General features: G+C 37.9%; 1 protein-coding gene across 1 annotated transcript in view; it reads right to left on the bottom strand.

The window, feature by feature from the left end:
* The window catches only part of LOC126762546 (EGFR adapter protein), a 97,879-nt gene extending 76,647 nt beyond the window's left edge, over positions 1 to 21,232 (bottom strand). The window contains exon 1 of the mRNA XM_050479377.1: positions 21,094 to 21,232. The gene's annotated coding sequence lies outside the window, so the exon portion shown is untranslated. The remainder of the gene's footprint in view (positions 1 to 21,093) is intronic.
* Between the last annotated feature and the right edge of the window lie 432 nt (positions 21,233 to 21,664).

Genomic DNA, 21,664 nt, shown 5'->3' with positions numbered 1-21,664 from the left:
ATCACCCGATATAAAAAAAGAAAGTTGAAATTTGATTAGAAATATGAAAAGACTTTTCGACTACCCTATATAACCCAAAAACAGCTTTCGGCTGGCCGTAAAATGATATTTATTGAGATAGCTTATATTATGTAGATAGCACTGAAACGTGTCGGATATATATTTCATGAAAATTTGAGTAAAATGCAGCTAAGTGCAAGTGACCCACAGCGGTTTTTCCTTTTCTCAGTCTTGAAGAGAATCCCTGTTGCAAAGAAATGAAAGATAAGGAAATACTTTAATTAACTCGCTGTTTTGGATAATAAAAGCGCCTAAATGTGGTTTCCAGGTTTTCAGCCGGCCATTTATATTTATAGTAGGGTCATCTCTCTTATATAAGCCTTAAAAACACCACGATATATCAATATACCAATCTCGTAAAAGTTTTACGATGAGTTTAGGTGCATGAGGTCTACTGAGGCAACCATTTGTGCTTTCCAAAGCTTAAAGACATATTTCTACTACCGCAAACAAATATTCTGTAGTCAAAATGCGAACTTGCATGACTTCCTTGTTCCGCAAGTGTCCTGTCTAAATGAAAACATTTATCAGTTTTGCCCGTAAACTGCATTCAAGTGATCAACTTTGTTTTCGCAATGAAATTATTAAATTCAGAAGACGAGTTGCGTAAAGTTCATCGTTGAAGTGACTTGAAAGTGCAGAAAGTCAACAACCGCGTTGGTTAAGCGAACATCAGTGCGCACACACACACACACCCGACCAAGAGAAAATGCGCCGGCTTCTAGTCGACAACAGTGAGGGTTGCGGCTCCGGTGGGTTGGCGTGTTGGTGGAGGGCGAAGTGCATGTGAAAGCGCTAAAGGGGCGCAAAATTGCGAGCAACATTTCAACACGTTATAAATCTGACTTTGTCGGCTTCACTTCACAACATGAATTAAAAACTTTCAACAACACCGACGGCTACGCGAACAACAACAATAGCAGCAACAACAAATACACTGGCGACAGACATCAACAGCCATAAGCTAGTGCAAACAGTGGCGTCGACAAGAGTATCAGCAACAACAACAACAAAAACTGCTGTGAAATTACTTGCTAACAACAACAACAATAACAACAACACATTTGCAGTGCACCAACAACACCCAGTGTGACGTAGAAAATGTCGTTTAACAAGCAGCGCTGCTTTTGTAATATTCACCATTGAAGCAAACGGCAACAACAGAAACAACTGCAACAAAATGCAAATAGAATAACCACAACATCCGACGGCAACAATGCAACTTAATGCTATGCAATAATATCCAATGTCGCTGCTGCCACTGCTGCAATTATGCGCACACTTACACAGTAGCAAAGGCACACATACACACATGCATATACATACATATGGTAAAACACGTAACTGTGTTTGTGATTGCCAGCAACTGGCGTAATGACAGTTGTAATATTTATGTATATGTATGCATGCATGCACCACCAACAACAACAGCAACAGCTGCGGCAGCCAACATTGTCGAGTAAATGTTGCAATGACTTTCTGACTTCTCTGCTGGAAAATGAAATTAAAAAGAATGGCTTGAATGAGAACATGACACTATAAACGCTCCATGAACTCGGCGTTGGATGGGGAATAATATGAATGGTGAGAAAAATTTTATTTAAATATAATATTGTAATTCCAACTACGAGTGCTACCCGAAAATTTATTTAATTGATGGGTCGTTCAGTGCAATTAAGAACTTGATGATATGTAAAAATGTCGAGATTACTTTAGTCTAATACTTGTCTAGTACCTCACATACATTCACCAATCATATGGAGCATAGTCAGCCGGATGTTCGAAAATCCTGGTAATAGTTTTATGGGGGCAAAGTCAAGTTTTCGCTAATTTTTTTTTATTTTAGGCACAGAGATATATTGTTGTGAGCAAAACATGTTCTGTAATTTTCATTGAGATAACTCGAATATTGGCCGATATACATACATATGTCAAATCACCTGGAAGTTCGAAAATCCTGATATTAGCTATATGGGAACTAAGGGAAATATTGACCCGATTCAACCCATTTTTGACACACAGAATAGCTATTGTCAGGAAAAGATTATGTCTGAAATTGAATTGTGTATCTCATACATTGACCGATATTTTCTGTCAAAAGCCAACGATAGATAATGAAGTCCACACACTGGTTGGATTTGGACAATTTTTAATTTTAAGGTGGCATACTTTAAAGAAATTATTAGTGTTTGCAAAAACTGTTTAATATGCTCCTGACTTATCAAACTAACCCTATGAGTGCATATTCACAAAGTTCAACACATCAGTTAAATCAGCTTAAAATTAATTTAAATTCCTGGAATAATTAAATAAAATAGAGGTAATTACTTTTTAATATTTTAATTTCCATTTCGATAACCTTATTATAGGAGCAGTAAATCGTTTAAAAATTAAATTTTAAAGCAATCGAACATAAGTTTAAATATACATACGTATTGTCCATGTTAGAGCTCTTGTTAATCGACTAACCGGATAGTGCCTTATTCAAATAATATTAAATTCGGTGGAGCTGTTTAGTCGAAGATACCGAAAGCCATGTCGTCGTCTTTCTCTGACTCCGACACCTTCTTTTCGGCTTTTTCCTTCTTGTCGGCCGCAGCGCCAGCACCAGCAGCTGGAGCAGAGGCAACTTACGACTATCCGGTTAACCATTCGTTGTCGACTATTCGAATAGTAAGAAGGCACACGGAGTTAAATCAATTGGTTGAGCACGATGTTGGTTGAAAATTTGGCGAAAAACTCACGAAGAAGCAAGGAAGTATGCTAAGATGTAATGGGTTGTCAAAAAAGTCTTGCGGTATCTCACGCGCTAACACGTGTTTGATTGATTGTCGTTTCTTTTAAGTCGTTCGGTAGTTATAGCGTCACAAACATGGAGCAAAATAAAGAGAAAATACGGCGTATTTTACAGTACTACTACGATAAAGGCAAAAATGCATCTCAAGCCGCCAATAAAGTTTGTGCAGCTTATGGACCCGATACAGTTTCCATTTCCACCGCACAACGATAGTTTCAACGTTTTCGTTCTGGTATAGAGGTGGTCGAAGATGCGCCACCCTCCGGAAGGCCTGTCGTCGAAAATTGCGATAAAATCGCTGAATTGGTCGAAAGAGACCGGCATAGTAGCAGCCGTAGCATCGGTCAAGAGCTGGGCATGAGTCATCAAAAATTCATTTCTATTTCAATAAAAAAAAATCAATAAAAATACCGCAAGACTTTTTTGACAACCCATTATTATCGAGGTGCAAAAAGCAGGATTTGTCGGCCCATAATTCCGATTTCTTTTACGAATAGCTTCGCGCAAACGAATCGCAACACTCAAATAGTATTCTTGTTACCAGTTTGGCCGGTCGAAAGCAATTCGGACTGCACCAGAACTCGATAATCGAAGAAAACTGTTAACATAACCTCGATTTTCCACCTGCCTTTCGCTACGGCACACTTTTAGCACGATATTCGGCCGATTGATCGCCTGTTTCCGGGTCGTAAGTATGTATATATCCAAAACTTATAAAATTCATGACATTTGCTAGTCGAAAAGCATTGTTTCACAGACGTTAAAGAGACGCTGCTCTTCGAAAAAATGTATTGATTTTGGAACCAATCGAGCTTTCACTTTTCTTAGGCCCAAATGATCTTTAAAAAGGGTTGTCACTGATCCTCTCGATATTCCAATGATACCAGTAACATCACTGACTGTTAATCGTCGATTCTCAAGCACCAATTCCTTTACTTTATTGAAGTATTGATCATCAGTTGATGTTGATGGCCGTTCTGCCGGTGGTTCGTCGTCCATGCGTTCTCGACCCTCTTTGAATAATTTGTTACGAATCGAAAACACTTATTCGCGACAAAAAATTATCACCGAAGGCCTTTTCCAACATTCGGAACGTGTCGGCACCAGAAATTTGATTCCACGCACAAAATTTAATGAAACTTCTTTGTTGAATAATTTTACTTTTTAGAAAGACAAGCGTATACTAAACACCAATGATTATTTGATGTGACGTTTGACACAGATGTCACTGACAATCATACCAACTTAGAAATAAAATTCGACAAATGGTTTAAAGTAGAAAAGTCTTACTATTTTCTGCCCATAACTCAAAGGCATTTTGGAGTATAATAATGTGAACTACTTTTCTATAATATATACAAGTATCAGAGCATATTAGAGTTCTGATTTAATAGAAACAATTTTATAGCAAATTAGCTTTTATCTTCATTGTAGAATCAACTTGAATCAATTATGTTAATTCTGCATTAGGGTCAGCCAAGAAAAAATTAAGTAACAATGAATTTATGCATTAAAATGGCCTTAGAAAAAAACGTTATTAATCCAAAATACTTTAATTGCATATTCTGATTATTTTTCATTTTTAAAGCTTTCAAATATATAGGTTTTTCAATTGAAAACGTTTAAGGTAAATGCAGGTGGAAATTTTATGCTCCACAAACTCTTGAAGAGTTATAATATATTTGAAAGAAAACGGATTTTTTTACGTATTGTTTGAACTGGAACGTTTTCATGTTCTTCGACATCTTTTACTTTTAAACTTAAACGTCTGCCTTGGAATCCTTGAATCCTAAAATTTGATAAATAGTTTATACTGAGTCACTCTAATGTTGCTTAAATCGAAATTGTGAGCCAATAAATTTATAATTTCTCATTTAAACATTTGTTATTCCAGATAAAATGTTAACAACACAATAAGTGTCATAAGAATACTGCCATGGCTTTACATACACACAAGTGCATATACTCTTATATTATATATATGCATTTGTATGAGTGTTTTGAAACTTAATTACCACTTGTGGCAATAGAATCGCTTTATTAAACATATCGTTGTTATATAAAACACATGAATATAATTTACAACAAACAAAAGGAGCAGTTAGTGAGAACTTTGTGTGCTGTCGCATAAAGATCACAATCAATTTCTAAGCCAGCGAAGCTTGAAAATTAACTCAACATGCTTTTCGCATAAGCACAACAAATGTTTATCTAAAGTAATAAACTTGTGGAGGAAACTGAAAACCCAACCAAAAACAACACGAGAAAATTAAAGCGACAACAATGACTGCGAACGCTGTCCATTTCAGCAAAATGTTGTCTAAAAGTATGCCAAAAAGCAAGTATATTTCAACATATGTGTGTATGTGTGTGTGGTGAAGCAAGGAAACACATGAGTAACGGTATTATGTTCATGTCGTGTAAATCGGATTTTAACATAGTCGCTACTTTAAATGACTGCATGAGAGTATGTACGTGTGTTAATTTATTTTGTTGTTGTTGTTAAAGCAGGCGCCTGTAAGGCCAACAACCCAACAGCCCAACAACGGCAGTCACGGAGGAGCGTGGAGGCGCAACTTCATTATTCGCGCCTAAATGGAAGATTAAACACATTTTCCACTCGTACGAGAGCCAAATTACACGCACGCATACACTTAATATATAAATGTGTGTGTTTGTGTGTGTGTGTGTGTGCAGTTATGCGTGCGCTCATATTGAAATTGTCGCAAGGGTAACAGGCATAATGGCAACATTAAAAGCAACAGTAAAATTTTGCCTGTTACATTGCCACATTCAAACCAACACACACACATTCCATATGTATGTGATTATACCCGTGCGTGTTTGCGTTTTGTTTCACTCGCATGCCAGTTCATATTCATGCGTATATCCTTCCGTTACACCTACACAGTCCTCTTGCCACATATCCTTTGCGCCGCAACAAACTTGATATCGCTTGTTTTGCCCAAAATTCGCACGCTGTGGAGCTGGTCGTTAACTCGCACTTGCAGTGACCCTGTTGGAGCATACAAACGTATATTTTTAATGAGGTGCTTGGTTGGAACCATTTTGAGGGATTCAAGGGTTTTTGGTCGTCAATTGTGAAGGTATTAGTGAAAATGCGTTAAATAAAAATCCCGATCGACTTGAACCTTAATCAGACAGGTTAGGTTGGGCTAGATTATACTGGCGCCGTACATAGACCTACTGGTCCGTGGTAATGCCAGATGGAAGTCTGGTTTAATGGAAGCTAAAGCATTCGGTATACAGGATGTCAACTTTTTGCGAACTTTAAGAGCGACTTGACTGCATTGCGAAGCTCGTAGATATCTTAGAGGAGTTGTAGATAAGACTGTACAGAAACATTAGAAGTATTCCAGCGTCTCTCATAAGCCTACCTCTCTGCACTTTCTGCATATATGGTCGTTACTTCTGCTTATTCAACTCGCAATTGACGCCAATAGGTTGTGTTAGTTTTAAGGTTGACAATCGTCTTACAGTTCTTTCGAGACTTCGTGAGTTAAAAACATTCTACTCCGCGGCTCCTGATCTTGGCAATCTGGCATGTTCTTAAGACATTCCATTTCACCTGTATCCGTCCCTCTGTCTTTCGTAAAAGTCATTACTTACAGTTTTCAGCGACGTGCGTATTTTCTCAACGGATTCGGTAGTCAAACGAACTTCGGCAATCTCATCAGCAATTTTGCTTCCCCTCATACCTTAGTGGCATTTTTTTTATTTAAATTAGAAGGAAGCATTGAAAGCCTGAATGTCGGACATTAATCCGCTAAACCTAATCTACTCCCATCTCATGTTTCTCTCACGGGACAAAGTATTACTTTATGGGACTTTAATGGCCTGGATTCCGGTACACGTACATTCAGCCACTTTCCGATAGCCACCACATCTACATCCTCCTTCTTTCTAAGGACATTCTCTGACTTAATACGATGTAAGATTATTGCCTTAATTGCCGACTCGCCATTTTTAATCAGATAGATATGGGGACAAATCTCTAAATTGCTCGAAATCTTTCCAAATTACAAAACTATTTATTACAGCCCATGGACAGATACTTTAAGGCCCGAAGAGCCTGTCGGCCAGTTAGTCTATTTTTGTGTGAAAACTGATTATTCTTCAATTACGCCCAAATGTAGGCAATTTTGTTATATTAATTATTGATAAAAAAAATTAAAAAAAACTAAATAAAATCGTATTGGAAAATTGTGTGCTACAGTGCACCATGTTTATTGACACATTCTCCAGTAGTGTCTATAATGCTTTTTATAATACCTAGAACTAAATTTCTCAACAGGCTGCTGAATTTCGTCGTCAGCTATATTATTGTATTAAAGCGCATATTTGTAGCAGGTACAAGGCTATTACTGCCCCATTTAGTTATATTTGTCCGTGAAACTCAAACATACACACACACACACACTTGCACAAGTATGCACGCAGAAGTGCGGATTTTCGCACAGTCTCCAGCGTTGTTTTTGCCGATTTGCTCTCCCTCATTTGCGTTTTGGGCTTCACTTTCTGCTCTTTGCTGCTTGCCTGGTGCCGAAAACTGCAATTGTGTGGGTGTTGCCATCAGTGATGATGACGTTGTCACGCAGTTTGCAAACAGAAGTACTCATACATACATATATGAATGTATATATATATATGTACATATAAATTCATAGATATTATAGCTAGAATATGGGTCAAATTTTTGTTTGATACAATTTTGTGTACAAGGAGTAAATATCTTATATGCTCGTACTTTTAAAAATACAAATAATTTCAAATTTTTTGTGTACAAGGGCTAAGTTAAAAAAGTCTTTCGATGATCTGAAATAATACAGCAGCTTTATTCGAAGGTTTACAAATTTTTCTTCAGCAATTATTTAAACAATACTTAAAGAAATAGTATCAAGGAGGGCTAAGTTAAAAAATGTGTATCGGTTAATTCATACAGTTTTTTACTCTGTTATTAGTATGAAGATAGTAAAATTTATCAATAAGTATTGGCTACCAAGTGGCTCTTATGTTGCATTTATAGCGAAATAATATTCAGTTCGACATTAACCAATTTTAGTTAATTTCATAACATAAGCTGAACCTTATTATGAGCACCGGTATATGAAATGATTTTCGTTTGATTTAAACAAGACAAGTGATTCATTGAAAATGTTAACTTCGTTATTTTGGTTGAGATAAATTACCTAGAAACCATGGAAAATGTTATAATTGCCCTCCAGCAAAAGTTTCCCAACTGCAAGTTGAACACGATTTTGATCGTTCAGTTTGTTCATAGACTATAGAGTCCGATAACTTTTCAATCTCGCTTATGCCAGCTTCTTTGGGGTTATAACTGTGAGAAATTTCGGATGATAAAAAAGTGCTCCTAAGAACTAGTTCTTGATAGACAAACCTGGGAAAGACTTAACACATATACATATGTATGTTATGAATAACATTTTTGGAGAGCTCATCATGTCTTAGAGGGTATAATGAAGCTTTGTTTCAGCAAAATATTGCATACAAGTTGTGACTTATATACTCTTGATCCCAAGCTTTATTCATGATTGGAAATCCAATAACTGAATGAGCATAAAGGGTTGTGAGTATGTTGACATAATTGCTGAAAAGTTTCTGAGAACGAAATGTTTCAAAATCGAAAAATCGATTTTGGACCTGCTTCTACTAAGACATCGATGATATCAATGACATTAAAGACCATTTCAGAAACTTTGAGACAACTGATTACAAAATTACCTACATACTAGACATATTTCTACTAAACTTTCAATTCTTGGTATTTTATGGTATGGAACCAAATCTCACTAAAACCAGAAGTTCTTTATTTTACATTCGAATGCATCAGGAAGGTCCATTTAAATTGCTTACACAAACCGAAACGATACAAATTCTTTGTTTGCTGTTTACAGCCTTTTTATATTCGTCTAACGTTTGAACTCCAAATGTCAATTGGCGTGTGTTTGGCAGCTGTTTGTTTGGGTATTTTTACAATAGAAAAAATTTTGAAGAAAGAGTTTGCTTGAAATTTTGCATTTCAATGGATTCACGGCTACAGAAACGCTGAAAATGTCGCAGAAATGTTTTGTGAAGTCCATTTTATTATAAAGACAACTAACTGAGTGCCACAAGGCATTAGGGCCAAGTCGTGAAGTCTTCGAAAAATTGCCGCTTCAAAGGCTTCCATCTATCCCATGTAATTACAACAAAAACCATGCTTGAAACTCTTCTGAAACGATCAGCTCTGTTAATGTTTTGAGTATGAAGCGTGTCGATGCTAGACTCACTTTAGAAGACTTAAGTGTACCAACCCATTTCAATATGATTATGACTAACTTTTGGTCAGATACAAATCGAGGCACATTGCTCGGCCAGCGTGTTTGATCGATTTGGCGCCTTTTGATTTTTTCAGTTTTCGAAACTGAAGAATCCGTTTCTTGGAAAGCGTAATGAATTATTGAAGCCTTTAAACGCCACTCGCTGAATGCCATCCCAACCGAGTCTTATAACACTTGTTGGGGAAATTAGATTTTATTGGCTCAAGGGAAACGGATAGTGAATGCGATTGTAAAATTGTTTATTAAAACGGGAAAATGTTGTAATTTTTTTCAGTCCGGGTGATTTTGAATTTCAGTAGCAGTGCTAAATATTTATTATTATTATTAAATTATTTGATAAATTTAGTAGTCGGATGCTCTAGTAACTTGAAAAATCGAAACGTCATGTCCATTCCAACTTATCATCACCATATATGAAACTCATCGTGTATAGCGTGCGTCCATGCTGGCGATCTGTTCAATTATAACACTGCTTTCCGTTCACCGTTGTTGTAATCCGTTCTATTACTTGAAGGATTACATTTGTATCCTCTTTACCACACCGCTGGCAGATTACTACTCCGCAAACAGACTTCCTTATGTAAGCGCATAGAAATACAAAAACACAACGGTATAAGCACAACATATACTCACATGCACCCACGTGACCAGCCACCCACAGCGCTTGCCATTTCGATTTCGCACTGCAATCGACATTTCCTGCCGCATGGCCAGAGCAAATACCAACGCAATCAGAGCTGCAACAACGGCAAACAACAACCCGCAGCAGTCACATGATGAAAGCAGCCAACAACAACAAGATGGAGGGTGAGTAACGGCGGCAAGCACTGCAACGGATTTGTAGCAATGGCAACGCAGGTAGAAAATATGGCACTCATCGATGGAGTTGCCACAGCGGGATGAGCGGTGCTGTCGTTGGTGGTTATGACATCATCGCCATGACGATACTTCATTAACGCAACTTACGTCAGAGTTTGCGCTATTAAATGCTCAGCAGCTACTAAACCGGCAAAAGCGGCGCGGCGCCAGGCGCATTGGCGGCACCGACATCCATCCGCCAAGCAACCATCAACGCATTTGCGTTTGTATGTGTGCATGTTGTGTGCTCGAAATCTGCTTCTGTTTGCTAGGCTACGGTTGCGAGGTGAACTCGTTCAGCTGCCGTGCAACCTTGCACCTTGCCACGGCAGCCCGCCAGCTGAGTTGGCGCTATCAATTCAAAATGTAAACGTCGTGACAACCAATGTTGACTGCCAGCAAAGCAAACATACGCAAATAACACAAAACAAAACATTGGTATGGGTGCTGATGCCACCAACACACACACACACACACATACAGACAGACAGGCACACAAACAAGCAGTTGTATAATGAAAAAAGTTGTATCGACGAGCAACAGCGAGGATTTGGCCTGATGGCAAGGGAATGTTGCTGATACCCACACAAACACGCACACACACACATAAACAGCCAAGTACACCGCTGAGTGTGTATTGAGTAGAAGTAAATTAAAGCGATTTTAATTACGGTTGCCACGACGATGAATGGAAATGTCAACGGTGAGCTCGTGAATCTGCAATAATACGAGTAGCAAGCTCGCTGTAAGACTTCGCTCGCTGCTGCGGGCGCTCGACGCAACGCAGTTCAAATATAACGGTCGTGTAGCGGGTGGCGGCGATGGCAACACAGCAATAATAAGGAAAGTACACCGCCGTATTTCTGGGAAAGCAGAAGCTTCAGATTCAGTTTTAGCTATGGCTTTGGTTTGGGCTTCGACAAAAGAGTTCGAAACGTATGTCAGCGGGATAACAGTGAATTATTGCACGTGGCAGCAACGTGCAGGGATTGCTACTCATATGCCAGCGTCATTACATACGCGCTAACTCTAGATAGCTGTGGCATAAGCACAGCAAAACAATGGCAAAGTGAAAGCGCACACGCGGCTCGAGATGTAAAGGGGTTATCACGCACACAAATGCACATATGTGTGTATATGTGGATTGGTGGGTGGGGAAAGTGAAATAAAGCGGCTAAATCTGCTTTTGAAAGTGAGATTTGCATACCAACCGTTATTATCCAAAACAACGACATTGTTGAAATGAGCACGAATGCTGAGTGAATGAGTATTTTGAATGAAATGAGTAATGAAAATGTAGCATGCAACCAATAGTCGCTGGGATTAGTGCACATAGACGAGTGTTAAGGTATTAAATTTGAAGTTTTGAAAATGTTTAATAATAAACAGCAAATTGTTAATTAGAAACTTGGCATATAATTTTATAATTCTCTTTACTAAGGCAAGTCCGCATATTAAAATGTTTCATAAATTTTGAGTTAAAAATGTGGACTTAGCAAAAATTATCCCCAAAATTATAAAGAAACATATTTTTCAAATTAATTGGTATTGTGGCCCTTCCACAATTTGTAACACATAATTTAATTTGAGGGATTTTGATTATTTTTTTTATAAAACATACTTCGATTTAAATTTCTAAAGAGTTTAAAAATCGTAGTACTCAACTCTTTGGTATTGAGAGCAACTAATTGAAGAGTTTAAGAGCTTGGTCTTTAAGGGAAGATGATGATTGTTGTCAAACACGAAAAGGACGCGCAGAATATTTGCATCGGATTGTGATGATTGCTGATTAAAAATAAATGTATTTTAGTACAAAAAATCATGTTTGAAACCTGATCAAACAGCGAAATCAACGGAAAATCCGAATATCAATGACGTCAATGTAATGCTACGAGTATGTTTTTGGTAGGATCCGCAATAGGTATTGTATTATGAACTTCTAAAATCACGTAAAACGATAAATGGTGAAGGTTACCGACAACGACTTATCAAATTGTAACAAGTGGTTGTCGAAAGCAGCTCGAAATCACAACTAGTCACAAGACAATAATTTTTCATCATTACAACACACAGCCTCATGTTAAAACTATTTTGAAAACACTTTCCTCATCCGCCTTATAACTCATCAGAACAGAGTAATAAAAACTGACTTGATTCATTACTCATCGTCAAGTCGGCACAGTTCTTTTAAGATGGACTCCAAAAAAAATTACAGAAAGATCTACAAACTGTTATAGCTTCCGAAGGGCAATATGTGCTTTGAATAATACCATAATACAAGTTATTTTTAATTAAACGTTCAAATTTTGAAAAAAAAAAACGAATATAGTTATAGTCCCAATATATTCATAGTATATAGGTCTAACTGACTGTTCAAATGAGCTGAGTGTCGCCCTCCATGTATAGGGGTTTTCAATAAGAGCGCTACAAAAGTACATTCGATGCCATTGTGCATGGAACTCGATTTCTTTTGCATGGCCACCACGGGAACGCTTGCTGAAGTCCAGACGCTGAACCCAATTTTCGACGCTTTTCAATTCCACGTTCGATATTCGTACGAAGTTCATCAATCGACATTGGCTTGTTGCCGTAGACCATAGACTTTATGTAGCTCCACAGAAAATAATCTAACGGCGTCAAATCCCATGACCGAGGCGGCCAATTGACTAAGCCATTTCGTGAGATAACACGTTCAGCAAACTTGGTTTTGAAAAAATCGATTGTGGCATTCCCTGTGTGACTTGTGGCCCCGTCTTGTTCGAACTACATATTATCCAAACCGATATCATCTAATTCGGGCCAAAAATATTCGGTTTTCATTGAGCGGTAGCGATTCTCATTCACACAGTAATGTACGAATCTTGATCATTACGGAAGAATCATGTCCCAACGACGTCGCCGGCCCATAAACCGCACCAAACCGCAATTTTTTCGGAATCCAATGGTGACTCATGGAGTAGCTACGAATGTGCTTTCACTAGAACAAATAATTTCATAGATATCGCAAACCGTTTTTGTTTTAGTAAGCGCCCTTATTGAAAAACCCGCTCTTAAAGTTGAGGCCACTGACTACGAATTTTGATGGTAAATTTTAATAGTTTTGACTTGTTGTTGGATCCTGTATCTTTCCATGATGAAATGGCAAACTTTACTGAAGAGAAATCTCAAAAGAACGAAAAAAATATGGCATTATTCGCTGAACCTGTCGGTCTATTTTTGTAGCGCCGTATTGAAAAACCCTTTGCACACTATCCATCCGTAATAACTGGCGTACCCTAATACAACACGCTGCACTCAAGAACACCTCCATAACACAATACAGTATACCACCACGCCCGATACTCCCCAACATCCAAGCAAGAAAATATTTAATCACCGATCTCAACTTCATTTGATTACACAATTATAACAAAGCGATTAAGCGTGCTATATTCGATAGATCCTGAGCGACGGCTTTTCGATCAACACATACTGCTGTGCCCAAAAAATAAGGTGACATTTGAAGTACTTCAGTCACATTTATGTCAAAATTCATGTCAAAATATTCATTAGTGTTTGAGATACGTGTCGTCTTGTGAGCTGATAAAAGTGAGTTTTTCGTTTTTTGCGATGTCGAAATTTGTTGAGTAAAGAATTTAAAAAATTTAAATTTTGCTTACGGAATCTATTTTCTGCTGCGGATACGTTGAGGATGGTACAGAAAGCCTTTGGTGATGAGGCTATGTCTAAAAAAAATGTTTACAAGTGGTATAGTGAGTTCCAAGCCGGCCGTGAACGTGTCGAAGACGAAGAGCGTCCAAGGCGACCATCAACCTCAACCGACGAAGCTCACGTTCAACAAATCAAAGATTTGGTGTTGAAAAACCGTCGATTAACAATTAGAGACCTTGCTGATAAATCGAAAGGCTCAGCCAACACCATTTTGAAGGATGTTTTGGGCCTCAAGCGCGTCAAATCTCGACTGGTACCGAAAACATTGAAATTTTTTGGAAAAAAGGCGTCGCGTTGAAATGTGTGAAACGATGCTTTCCGACTACCAGGGTGTCATGAAACGCATTATAACTGGCGATGAGACTTGGATCTATGCTTACGACCCCGAAACAACCGATCAAGGTCATGTTGACGGTTTTCTTCGATTATCGTGGTATTGTACATTATGAATTCCTTCCAACCGGTCAAACAGTGAACAAGGAATATTATTTGAACGTTATGCGTCGTTTGCGTAACGCTATCCGTCTAAAAAGGCCGGAATTGTAAAAAGACAATTCTTGGTTTTTACGCAATGATAATGCACCATCCCATACTGCCCTCGTAATTCGTCATCATTTCGCCAAAAACTCAACCCATATATTTCCGTGCGACTTCTGGCTGTTCACCAAGCTCAAAAGACCGCTTCGGGGACACCGTTTTTATACGATAGAGGAGATTCAAGCCGCAGCGAAGACGGAACTGAAGGCCATCCCGGAAAGTGACTACAACCAGTGTTTCGAAGATTGGAAATGGAAGGGGATGAAATTGATTTGGAAGAATAAATAAAGAATTTTCAAAATAAATACAATGTCACCTTATTTTTTGGGCACAGAGTATTTGCAGCTCCTCCCAATATCGTAAATTCAGTGATGTGTGTTCTCCAATAAATTGGGTCCATAATGAAACACTAACTAATTTTTCAGGCACCATTTAAGGTCAATAAACATAGCTTAATTTACCATAAACATACTCAGATCAGATCTACACCTATTACAGGATCTTTACAGAACGTCTAGGGCAGATTTCTATCAAGTAAAATAATAGTATTACACTTCTTAAGATATATAGTATATATATCTTAGAGCTTAATACTACACAAACATTAGTATAATTTTGCATGATTCTTTTGTGTTGAAAACAAGTCTTCTGTTGGTTTCTACATTATTTTAGAGCGCTCGCAAAATTCCTGTACTATTTCGTTGAATATGTGTATATAAGAAACCTTGGAAATTACATAATAATTTGCATCGACACAGAAATGTTTTAACTACAAAATACTTTAAAGAAAATCACGATCTAGAAACGATTGATGCATTCTAAAGCATGTGTTTTTGTTTTGACTAGACTAAGTGTTTCGAAGTGTTTTGTTCATCGTGAATATTAGAGAAACAGTAAATTTTAGTTTCAATCTACAATGTGGATGTGTCTAACGTTTCTTGTTTAAAATATGAGAAATCGAGAGTGAAAAATCTGAAAGACTGAATTCAAAGTTCTCAGTGAAAGAACACTCATTTCTTCTCAAAGATTATTTTTGAAGTGTAAATATTAGTAGAAGAACAAAATGAGTATGATGTATAAGGTGAAGCTATGAGTCATTCCATATTTTTGAAATAGTTAATACATTTTCGTCAGTAAAAATGATTAAAAATCGTTTCTGGTTTAAACATTATATTTTTGGACAGCTGAAATACTTTATTTGGACGAACTTCACGAATAATAACAATAGGTAATAACAATATTCAACAAAGGTAGGAACGAAAAGGAAAGCAAATTGACTATATAATTTCAGTGAATCTTTGAAAAACTGAAACCCGATTTGATTTCTCCGGACAGAATTATACTTTGTTTACAATATCTTCAAAGAAATTTCGATTTAAATTCTGCACTTCAAAGCAAACTTATTACTTCTAAACTTTAAAGGCTTTCAGCGCAACCCTTCAATGTTTAGCTTTAGAGATCACAATTTAATAAGCGCGTATATCGCTCCAAAACTGAAACTGCTTGTCAATGAGCTGCGTGAAGGCTATGCCGCTGTCATTACTTGCAACGACAGCACACACAACAATAACAGCAATGCATTTACCAACAGCAACAACAAGTTGACAATGACAACAAAAATAATAACAGAAGATTGTAAATAAAACGAGTTACACGGAGACGCCGCGCTGCCAAGGTAAATAGAAAATGAACAATAACAACAACAGCAACAGGGAAGAAAGTTTGTTGCCGGGGAAATCAAGGCGCGACGGTGCGGTGGAACGTCAACGCCAACGCCAACAAACTGTCAACAACAGCAAGTGGCTGCGCGGCGAAAACAGCAGCGACGGCGGAAACCACAGTGCGAACCGTGTGCGAAGTTGATTAGCCTGGCCCCCACGCTGCGTGGGCGCTGCTCCTCACCTTAAACTGGGGTATGAAATTATTTGTGCGCAACTAAAGAAATGAGCTGTTAAGCAGTACGTATGTATGTGCGCATGTATGTGTCGGTGTGTGGGTGCCGTTGCTGTGAGAAATTTATATTTGAGTTTTTTCTTCCATTTTCTGTTTGCAAAATGCCACACATCCACGCCGTTGGGACCGGGGGCGCCACCAGACGTGTGACAGTCACTTTCAGCCGCATTGTTGCGCTGCAGTTGCCACTGTGGCATTCAACTTGTCGCTCTTGCGCTTTTTATAAAGTTTTATTTCATTTTATTTGCAACTTTCTGCCGCTCAACGCAATTTGCAGGCGTCTAAAAGTATGTACGCTTGCTTATTTAAATATCTGCGGTGTTGACATGCTTCGTGGTGCTTCACGGTACTCTTTCTCGCGGTGTGTATGTGCGTTGTGGCGCCACTGCAGTATGACTTCTGCATATCTTAGCCATATCCTTGTTGGTGTTTTATAGGCGTTAGAGGTTTGTAGGTTTTATTATACTTTTAAAGGTGTTTTCGCGTTTATATATTTCGAAATTAAAAACTCCAGTTTATTAAATATATATGCATTTGGAAGCATATCCTTGAAATGGTTTCAGTACCAATGTGGGTAAAGAGTGGTAAGACTTCTTAACTTAAATTTACCGCCAAAAACCCATTCTTCGAAATATTTTTTTTCTAGGCTTGTATGACTGTCAGTGATATCTGTGCAAATGTTACATCAAAATAATCATTGGTGTTGATTATATACTTGTCGTTCTGAAGTTCATAAAGTACATTCGGCGATTTTTACGATGATGAAAGAAGTTCCATTGAATTTTGTGTGAGGAACCAAATTACTGGCGTCGAAACGTTCGGAATGTTAGAAAAGGTCTTCAGTGGTAATTGTTTGTCGCGATAAACTGTTTTTGATTGGTACAAGAGGACGCAAGGACGCGTTTACGACGAACCATGTTCATGTCGACCATCAGCATTAACTGATGAGCAACACGTCAATAAAATAAATGAATTGGCGCTTGAGAATCGCCAACTAACAGTCAGAGGTCCAGCAATCGTTGGAATATCGGAAGGATCGGTGAAAATCATTTTGAAAGATCATTTGGCCCTAAGAAAAGTAAAAGCACGATTGGTTCTAAAATCACTAAATTTTTTCAAAAAACAACGTCGCGTTAAGTTCTGTGAAACAATGCTTTCCGACTAACAGGATGTCATGACGACAAGGGGACGAGCCTTGGATCTATGTTAATGACCTGGAAACAGAAAATCAGTCAGCCGAATATCGTGACAAAGGTGAGCGGAAGCCGAAAAAACCACTTCGAATCAGGTTAAGGTTATGTTGACAGTTTACTTCCATTATCTAGGTGTTGTGCATTCCTAATTTCTTCTGCTGTTGATACTGCATTGATTCATCGTGAGCTTTTGGCAAACTTTCAACCAATATTGCCCGCAACCATCGCATTCGCCTGATTTACCTCTTTGTTACTTCTGGCAATTCAGCAAAGTCAAACAATCACTCCGGGGAAACCGTTTTGAGTCAACTGAAAACAATAGAGGAGAAGGCTATTCCGGAAATTGACTTTAGCAACTGTTTCGAGGATTGGAAAAAATGTTGGCGCAAACCTATTCTTACTATTTTTGCTCATTAGTATAACAAAAATTTCGACCAATTTATTCTATTGCCTATAATAATAATCATCACCCGTTATAGTGGCCGAAATTTAATAATATGTTCAATTCAAGTAATATTGAGTAACAAAATAACATTTGTACTGTACTTAAAATATTAGAACAATGAAAAAATACCGAATTTTAACAATATTTTGCGTGAGTAAGAATAAGCGAATAAAATTTCTCTCTTCATTCTGGCTTAATTAAGCGGACCTTTGTGAGAAAAGTTATATTCGACAATTTAAATTTATTTGACAAATTGTCAAAAACACTTTTTCGAGAGAACATAGACGGCCGATGCTGATTCTACGAACTCATTTTACAGGCATAAAACCAATTTATCTTAATATATTGCCCATGCATCCCGAAAAATGCACTTTTGGCATGGTTTAATCAAACGCATGGTGGAATATTGGACCGTATTTTCAAAGATGCTGTTGGACGTAAGATAATTTCATTTAAATTTGACCGCGGCTGCGTCTTAGAGCAAACCCTTGTTTTGTCCACACGGAAAACGTTACGGTGAATGGCGACATCAATCGCAATCTTGATGCTCAGGAATTTGTTGCCAAAAATGGAAGAACTGAACTTGGTTGACATGTGGTTTCAACAAGATGGCGCTACATGCCACACAGCTCGCGCTTCTATGGCCATTTTGAGGGAAACTTCGGAGAACAATTCATCTCAAGAAATGGACCCGTAAGTTTTACCAAGATCATGCGATTTAACGCCTTTAACTATTTTTTGTGGGGCTACGTCAAGTCTAAAGTAATTTAATCAACTATAAGACAATTGAAGAAATTCGGGCTATTCCAATCGAAATGCTCGAAAAAGTTGCCCAAAATTGGACTTTCCGAATGGACCCCCTAAGACGCAGCCGCGGTCAACATTTAAATGAAATTATCTTCAAAAAGTAAATGTCATGAACCAATCTAACGTTTCAAATAAAGAACCGATGAGAGTTTGCAAATTTTATGCGTTTTTTTTTAAAAAAAAGTTATTTTTCTTAAAAAAACAATTTAAATATTGTATTAATAAATAAAAACAAATAAACAAATACATGTGTACCATTTTAGTCGTCCGCTTTTTGCCATTTTTCTGGAGACATTATTCCAACAATGTAAATCGAGATTTCGAAATTTCCAGAACGGAAGCGAGCAAACCCTTGTTTTGCTACACGAACTGATACAGCATCGCCTCCGTAAATTTCACAAATTTCATTGGTGGCTTACGTGGCAGTCTTCCATTTTTTATCAAAAATTTCAAAATATAGAGAATTTCCTCATTATTTTCACTCATTTTTTAACAGCTATAACTTTTTTTCAACTTTGCGAGATTGGTAGCACTGGAGATATACGACTTCAACGACATCAATTGACAAAATACTAACTACCCAATGTATGTATACCTCCAATGGTTTCCAGGATATAGTGATTTTCCTGGTAACTGTGAAGCAGATGGACTTCCTAAAAGCCTAGGTACGTTGTCATCCAACCTATATATAGTATATACCTAATCTACATATGTATGTATATACAACTTAGTAGTAAAGTACGTACGATTCTAAAAAATTGCAAAATTTACAAACAAAAATTGATAAAGAGAGTATGAGCAAAATATTGCTGCCGTTCAGGTAGGTGTTGCTGAAGACCGGAAATTTTTCCACAATGATATTAAGCTGTATAAAGACTACTATATTTAATACAGTAAAATTCATGTTTCAAGTAGTTGTTACTGCCTCGCAAGAGCTATTTCTGAATGCGCTCCTGGCTTAGCGAGTATAAAATCGGTTGGAAACTCGCCCTACATCCTATATAACTAATAAGCCTTATGTTTGTAAAGGTACTATCCTGGTCCATTGCAAGAGTATGAAATGTTCGGTTATACCCAAACTTAGATCTTCCTTACTTGTACTCTATAAGAATAAGATTTATTTTGAGTAATTTTATGCCAAAAGAAACAACGAGTTTTGAACGGAATGCTTTTCTGTAATATATAAATAGCTTTTCTTTATTTCGCGTCAGCATTTTCTTCAAAAACAAATTTTTTTTTCATTAGAAGAATAGCAAGAATATCTGAAAATCTAAAAATTTTGGAAGTATACGTCAGAAACCCGCACACATACTTTTTTGTTCTTTGTACATATTAATTACTTCTAAGCCAACAACAAGAACAATTTTCCGAACAAATTCAATTGAGCTTGCTGCGCTATTATTCCAACACTTACTTGATTGCTTTCCATTAAATTGATTGAGTCACTGATGTTTTGGCAGCGCCATTGAGTTAACTGCTACACGGATTGCATGTGTGTATGTGTGCATGTGCGCATTTAAACACACACTGCCGTCAGCACTGGCTGCCGAGAGTAATTGAAACTTATCAAACAAACGATTTCGGTTTTATTGTTGATATTTCACTTTCACTCGCTGCCCGAAAGCCTTCAGCCCTGAAGGCAAGTCAACGCACTCATGGGGAAAAATGCTAAGGAATGCAAAGCATTTGCGCTGATGCGATCACACAGCGAAAACAACAACAACAGCAGCACAGCAGTGTGTTGTTTTTATTTTCCGTTAAATTTCACAGTCTCCGCACGCAAATCGGAATGTTCGGCAGCCGTTTTATTGGCTTATCAATTGAACGCGTCGAAATGGCAATAAACATTGCAGCGCAACAACAGTCACATATAATAAATCACAACAACAATAACAATGCAAAAACGTTTGCTTTGCGCGCCAAAATTTACGAAACTCACACACACGCTCGCAAGGATAAGCGCACAGTTGGCAAATCAGCAGCTGCGCGCCCGAATGTAGGCTATAAAATTTGGGGCAACACACAGAGGAGCTTCACGCGCGTAGCAGGCGATAACAATTGCTGCACAAACGACAATAAATTCACGCCAAGCGATTTGTGTGGCGCGCTTTTGTTTCTTTTTTCTTGTCACTTTATTTATTTGATTACACACACACGCACACCCACACGCGTTTTATGTTTATTTTTATCACACAAACGCTTCGGCAAACAGCTGCCGTTGCATTTACGCTTATGGAAGTTTACATTGTCAACAAAAGCGGGAAAAGCTAAAAATAAGCGCCAATGGAAACACAAAATTGAAAATATTGAAAAAACACAACAAAAACAAGTGGAAATTCGCGGCCAATTATTTTTTTTATTATTTAATACCCCTTGCAAGTAGCGCTCTTTACAGTAACTGTCGTAAGTTAACGGTAACTGCCAAAATTTCTCTTGAACACGAATGCACTCAGCTCGTCGGACTGCTTCACTTCGCGGCACGTAAGGAACTGTTTCGCCAATTTGCGCCAGGACAACGTTTTATAAACACCAGCAGCACATTTCACTGGTGGCATGCTGCCTATGCGAAACTTGGTGTGGCGCTTATGAGACTATGCTGAAGCTTGTGGATCGCAATGCCAAGTTACAAGACTCGGCTTCCACTGCACTTTTGAATGTGTTTGCGTGCTGCGCAGGCGCTAAACTTCCAGGATACACAAAGCGCGCTCTCTGCGTGTATATTTCAATAATAGATAATGTCGGAGCCCCTGTGTTGGGATTGTAGATAACTCTCAGCTGATTGTGTGGTTTTGCTACTCTAAGCTGTTGAATGCAACTGGTGGTTGCGCTGTTCAAAGGACACAGTTATTGTGTTTGATAACCACAGACGCTTATCAGTTGTGCTAATATTGTGAAATCAGCTCAGCATAAGTTTGTGGGTCACAAATGCTTTGGACTTCTT

This window comes from Bactrocera neohumeralis, chromosome 6 (assembly GCF_024586455.1).
Source record: "Bactrocera neohumeralis isolate Rockhampton chromosome 6, APGP_CSIRO_Bneo_wtdbg2-racon-allhic-juicebox.fasta_v2, whole genome shotgun sequence".
NCBI classification, from domain to species: domain Eukaryota; kingdom Metazoa; phylum Arthropoda; class Insecta; order Diptera; family Tephritidae; genus Bactrocera; species Bactrocera neohumeralis.
This window is presented reverse-complemented; position numbering and strand designations above follow the sequence as displayed.